Below are 6,747 nucleotides of genomic sequence, written 5' to 3'. Positions count from 1 at the left end.
CACACTTTCCAGATTTTCCACTTAAGATTATACGTCTAGATAATACTGGTGAATTTACATCCCAAGCGTTTAATGATTATTGTATGTCCATGGGGGTAAGTGTGGAACATCTTGTGGCACATGTACATACACAGAATGGATTAGCTGAATCCTTCATTAAACGATTTCAATGGATTGCTCGACCATTACTCATGAGGTCGAAGCTTCCTATTTCGGCATGGGGACACACAATATTACATGCAGCAGAGCTTATACGCATCAGGCCATCTAGTGAGTATAAATATAGGCAGTCTAAATTACTAACGGGTCATGAGCCAAACATATCCCATTTAAAGACATTCGGGTGTGCCGTTTATGTACCTATTGCTCCACCACAGAGAACAAAGATGGGACCTCAAAGGAGGATGGAAATATATGTTGGATATGATTCTCCCACCATTATTAAGTATCTAGAGCTAGATACGGGTGATTTATTTAAGGCTAGATACGCGGATTGTCAGTTTGCTGAATCTGAATTCCTTACATTGGGTGGAGAGACAAACAAGCTGGTCAAAGAAATATCATGGAATCAAACATCCTTGAATTGGCAAGATCCTCAGACTCTAGCATGTGAGGCAGAGGTCCAAAAGATTATACATTTACAAAAGCTAGCTAATCAATTGCCAGATTCCTTTGTTGACCCAAAGAAAGTTATGAAATCGTACATACCAGCTTGTAATGCACCAGTACGTATTGATGTTCAAAAGGGACACAATGAAGTTGCTACAAAGTCTAAGGCACGTTTGAAACATGGTAGACCAATAAGTTCCAAAGAAAAGAATCCTCGGAAATCAAAGAAAGGTGCAAATCAAACCGAGGTAAAGGAAACCATAGACATGGCTGCGGCAAACCCTAAGGAACCGATCAATGAGGTTTGGGAAGCTGAACCTCAAGGTCCTGAAGGTATTGATAATAATAAGATCTCAATAAATTATACCATGTCTAGAATACAATGGAACCGAAAAGATGTCGACATTGATGAAATATTTGCATACAAGGTAGCACTTGAAATAAATGAGGATCATGAAACCACATCTATATTAGAGTGCACTCAAGGAAAAGATTAGTTAAAATGGAAAGAAGCTATTGACGTGGAGTTGAATTCATTAAAGAAAAGAAATGTGTTTGGTCGGATCTTAAGGACACCATTCGATATGAAGCCAGTGGGACAAAAATATGTTTTTGTAAGGAAGAGAAATGAGAATAATGAAATCGTGAGATACAAGGCAGGACTTGTAGCACAAGGATTTTCACAAAGACCAGGGATAGATTATGAGGAGACATACTCCCCTGTGATGGATGCAACGACTTTTAGATTTTTGATAAGTCTGGCTATAAGAGAAAAACTTGACTTGCGGCTAATGGATGTAGTGACCGCATATTTATATGGTCCACTGGATAATGAGATATATATGAGATTACCAGAGGGTATTGAGCTTAAAGATAAGAATGGTTCTCGAGAACAATATTGCAGAAGGCTAAAGAAATCCCTTTATGGACTGAAACAAAGTGGGCGTATGTGGTACAATAGATTAAGTGAGTACCTAGCCAAAGAAGGCTAAAAGAATGATCCCATCAGTCCATGTATTTTTATAATTAAGTTTGCAAACAAAGGGTTTATAATCATAGCAGTATATGTGGATGATTTGAATATCTTAGGAACCTCTGGGAAAACCGCCCAAACAGTTGAATATCTCAAGAAAGAGTTTGAAATGAAAGACCTAGGTAAAACAAAGTTTTGTTTGGGATTGCAGCTTGAGTACAAAAATGATGGAATCCTTGTGCATCAAATGGCATATACTGAAAAGGTACTCAAGAGATTTAATATGGACCAGGCTCACCCATTGCCTAGCCCAATGGTTGTGAGAAGCCTAAATTTGGATAGTGATCTATTCGGTCCAAAGAAGGACGATGAAGAGATTCTCAGTCCGGAAGTGCCATACCTCAGTGCTATAGGATCTTTAATGTTTTTGGCTAGCCACACTAGACTAGACATTTGTTTTGCCGTGAACCTCCTAGCAAGATTTAGTTCTTGTCCGACCCAAAGGCACTGGAACGTTATCAAACATATATTGCGTTACCTACAAGGAATGTTGGATTTGGGTTTATTTTATACTAACTATAACAAAGAAGGTTTAGTTGGTTTTGCTGATGCAGGTTATTTATCGTATCCACATAATGCAAACCGGCTATGTGTTTACACACGGTGGTACAACAATTTCATGGCGTTCAATGAAGCAGACTATTGCGGCCACTTCATCTAATCATGCATATATTTTAGCTATGCATGAAGCCAGCCGTGGGTGTGTTTGGTTACGGTCGATAACTCAACACATCAGGTCAGATTGTGGCATGGCCGATGACAAGGAACCAACCGTCATATATGAGGAAAACACCGCTTGCATCGCACAGCTCAAGGAAGGATATATCAAGGGAGATCGGACAAAGCACATTTTGCCTAAGTTCTTCTTCACACATGAACTACAAAAGGCCAGAGAAGTTCAAGTGGCGCAAGTTCCATCTTGCGACAATTCAGCCGATCTCTTCACCAAGTCATTACCGACATCAACATTCAAGAAGCTCACACACCAGATTGGAATGCGGAGACTCAAGGACTTTTAGTGATGTTTAGAACAAGGAGGAGTCACTACAAGAAAACATGAAATTAACGACTGTACTATTAGTCACTATTTAGTCGCTAAATGGTGTTTTACGACCAAATTGCGACTAAAACCTGTTGTCGTAAATCGTTAGTCGGTAAAAAAAATTAGTCGTAACATAGTTGCCAAATTTAGTGACTTATTAACGACTAATTTCCGACCATAGTTGTATTTAAGTACTTATACATTATTGTATTTATACAGTATTTATACATTATTGTATTTATACAGTATTTATACAAAATATAAATATATATTATTAATTGTTTTAAATATATTTAAACTATGAATAATTTTTTTTTGAATACTATATTTATTATTATAAACCATGATTATTAAAAAAACTGTATTACAAAATAAAATTAAAAAGCATAATTAAAAATAAGAATACTTCATCCTCCTCAAAAAAACATAATTAGAAAAAAAAAAAAAAATAGATGAACAGCTACATAATAAATGGTTTTGTAGCAAATTCTCAATTGCTTTGGATTCCATCATTGAAGCCTAAGTACTTCCCACTAATGTTCCCAGAGCAACTCATTTCTTCAAGTACCTTCAAAACAAACAAACATAAAAGGTATCATGGGGACACATTTGAATTTCAAAATCAAGACTAGAAATGAGAAACCATCGGGACAAGCAATTCACTATAACTAACATGTCCTCTAGCTTAAAAACGTAAGTGTGAGTAAGAAGATCGACAATGGTAACTCTAGTTAAAGAGTGCAGACAAAACAAATGTCTATAGATCGATTTTACCAAATAACTCTTGACAAATTCAACAAAAAGCCTCACAAAATTACATCAGAGGCTGCTAAACAAATGACTCTCTACCAGAATTAATAAAAGTCTCACAGCAATAAGTAGCAAAGTAAATATATTGTACCATAATAGCAAAGGATAAGAAAATGTCTTAACAAATGAAAGTTTACCTTCCGCTCTGAAATAAAGTTGTACATCATGAGCTCTGTCTAAGAGTGTGTTTGGCTGTGGCTTTCTCTGTAAGCCAAACATCATCTTCGACCTAAGAACAACAGGACATGATCAGAAATTTTCATTTCTAGAGACTGAAATCACCAAAAACAAAATAAAACATTATCTCAGTCTAATCTATTCAAAATAACAACACAAACTGAAATAAACATATGATTTTTACCTATCTTCTTCTAGCTCTCCACTTTAAACATGCCAACTGCTTCTTCAAGCTTCTTGACATGTTCTTCAACTTCTCCAAAAGTTTCCCTGATCCCAAATCCAGTCTATGGACCACAAACAACAAAATAATATAGTAAACAAAAATCACATGTTCAAACACAAACACACACACATATACAAGATTTTATCAAATAAACACACGTAAACTGAGGTGACTTTGTGAAGGAAGTCCATTTCAAACATCCGGGAACCTCCGTGAAAACCCTAACACCTAAGGCGAACTTCAATTCACCAGACCAAGGTTCATCTCGTGTAGTGATTGTGGATTGTCCATTAAACAAAGATGAAATTCAAGAATCACAAAGTATTTGAAACGATCCGACCCGTTTTTTTAAAAACAAATAATAAATAAATAAATTATAACTAATAATAATAAATAATAAATAAAAAAATTACTCAAAAATATTTATTTAAATATGCAGAACTCAAATCACCAAATAAGTAGCGGAAAATACCAATAACAATAGCAACCTAGCATAAACCAACATTCCAATTCTAGCAACCTAGCATAAACCAAAACATAACAATTAAGTCCCTAGAACATCCTCCTCTTCATTGCCATGATCCCACGGTCACACTTTGTCTCTACCTGCACCACAAACACAATGAGATGCGTGAGTATTACCAGAACTACTCAGTGAGGCGATCCTCCCATCTACGAGCTATACACACAAGCAAATCAAGAGTACAACTACAAATAAAATATAACAAACCAACCATTTAAACAGAACAACCAATAACACTTTCACAACACCTACACATCATCACACAAAACAAGTCATACAACCCAATCACTTAGATAAGCTCATGGTCACGCACTCACCTTAACAAGTGATTCATGAAAATAAATACAACCAAATGAGAGGCTCTCCAATATCCAAGAACAACCAAACTTGCTCCTACAACCAATCACAACAACAAACAAACATTGAAAACAAACTGATAGAAAAATCTGAAAAGAACAACCTCACAAGTGAATTACGAAATCGAAACAAACCGTTAACTTTCTAATCCCTCCGGTGAAAAGCAAGATCGATACGTCTAGAAGCTTCTCACAAAATTTCAGCACGATCGGATAACAGATGAAACCGCAATCGTCCCCGTAACATCCGCTGATCTCAATCCACGAATGAGAAGAAACGCCTCACGAAACTGTCAATATCTCCTAGAATATTAACTTAAATTCACTTCTGTAAAATGGAGAGTGTACGAAAATCTGTTAGCTACAACCCTACCAAAACTTAGTACCTTTCGAAACGATTTGACCAGCCGGATAGGCTAAGCAAGCAATCTTAACATAACACAAAAACATAAACTCACTATGGAATCACACTGTAGACTCGAAGAGGATGTTCTAGGACTTCATGCAACACACAATTGACTAACTCACATAATCAATCAAAGCATGCAACCCTAAACATCTACAGCACAAAGCCTAGTGAACCCAAACCTAGAACCGTAAGGGCTCTGATACCAAACTGAAACGACCGACCCGTTTTTTTTAATAATAATAATAATAACAATCTATACTATGAAAGATGACCAACTCTCTCCATATGAATGACACATCAGCAGTAGAGAGAGTGCCACCTATCTATCATCATTAAAAGCAAACAGATATAAATTTAAAAGAAATATGAAATATTTTTATGTCTTTTATTCTTTTCTTTTATCATAAACAGTTTCAATATTTACATAAGAAATTTAGAAAGGCTTAGAACATGTCCCAAGAAAATAGATGTATCACCAAAAGAAAAAAGAGCATCCAGAGTGAATCAAAAAGCCACTTTTTTCTCTTGGCGTAAACCATGAATGTATGGGCAATATGGTTTAGGCATTATAATTTTGTCAATAGTTTGAAGAGTTGCAGCAGTGATAGAGATATTGGTTAATATTGTAGAGAAATTCATGAAATTTTAATCCTCAATAAATAAATTTTTATATATAAAGAAGATTGGGGTTTTGTTCACTATCAAATGAAAGATAGTTGAATAAAACTGTAGAATGTTGGTTTAGAAAAATATGGAGACAAAGAGGAAGATAGTTGAATAAATTCATAACGGTTGGTTTTCATATATTCTAATGTTTAGAAGTTGTCAAAAAGAAAACTAGATGAAATCTATAATATGAAAGTTGACCAACTCTCTCCATCCTTCTGCCACATCAGCAATGGAAAGAGTGCCACATGTCTATGAATAAAATCAACCAATCATCTTGAATTTTTTATGTTGCTTGACTAATCCTCTTCGTCTTCCACTGTTTGATTTTTGTAGTAATTGCTATTTTGACCCTTTTCGCCTTCCCTTGCTTTGATTTTTGTAGTAACTACTCTTTAATAATATCTCTCACATCCTGCTATTTTTTTTTGTAGTGAACGAAGAAGTGGAAGATGAAAGTCAACTATAGAGAAAAGAGAACTTAAAGATCAAGCATATTCAGAGAGTACACTTTTAAAGAAATCACCAACGAGACTTGGCTTTAGAATATAGATTAGAATGCTGAAGATAACAGAGGACTGAACTTCCTAAAGAAAAAAAATTGTCTTATACTAATGTTAAGACAATCTTAACATCATCTAGAAATTGTCTAAATGGAACTGATTAGTATGCTTATTGTTCCAAATAGCTGATGGGTACAACTTATGGCTTTTTAGGCTTCTGAAGAATCTATATCTACGCATGAACGAATTTATATTGGTTGTAACTGGTTATTTTTTGTAGCTTACCTATACTATGTTAATGCATTAGTAATGGTCTATTTATTTTGCTCAAAATAGATTACAAGTTAGTTTCTTCATTATGGGAATTGCATGCTCTGTTTTGCTTACTGTTCT

General features: G+C 35.2%; 1 long non-coding RNA gene across 1 annotated transcript; it reads right to left on the bottom strand.

The window, feature by feature from the left end:
- Positions 3,218–3,989, bottom strand: LOC104732430. Its single transcript, XR_758821.2, has 3 exons — positions 3,856–3,989; positions 3,632–3,723; positions 3,218–3,252 (listed from the first exon to the last, which is right to left on the bottom strand). It is a non-coding gene; the product is annotated as an uncharacterized LOC104732430 (long non-coding RNA).

The sequence above is a fragment of the Camelina sativa genome, chromosome 12, assembly GCF_000633955.1.
Source record: "Camelina sativa cultivar DH55 chromosome 12, Cs, whole genome shotgun sequence".
Classification (NCBI taxonomy): domain Eukaryota; kingdom Viridiplantae; phylum Streptophyta; class Magnoliopsida; order Brassicales; family Brassicaceae; genus Camelina; species Camelina sativa.
This window is presented reverse-complemented; position numbering and strand designations above follow the sequence as displayed.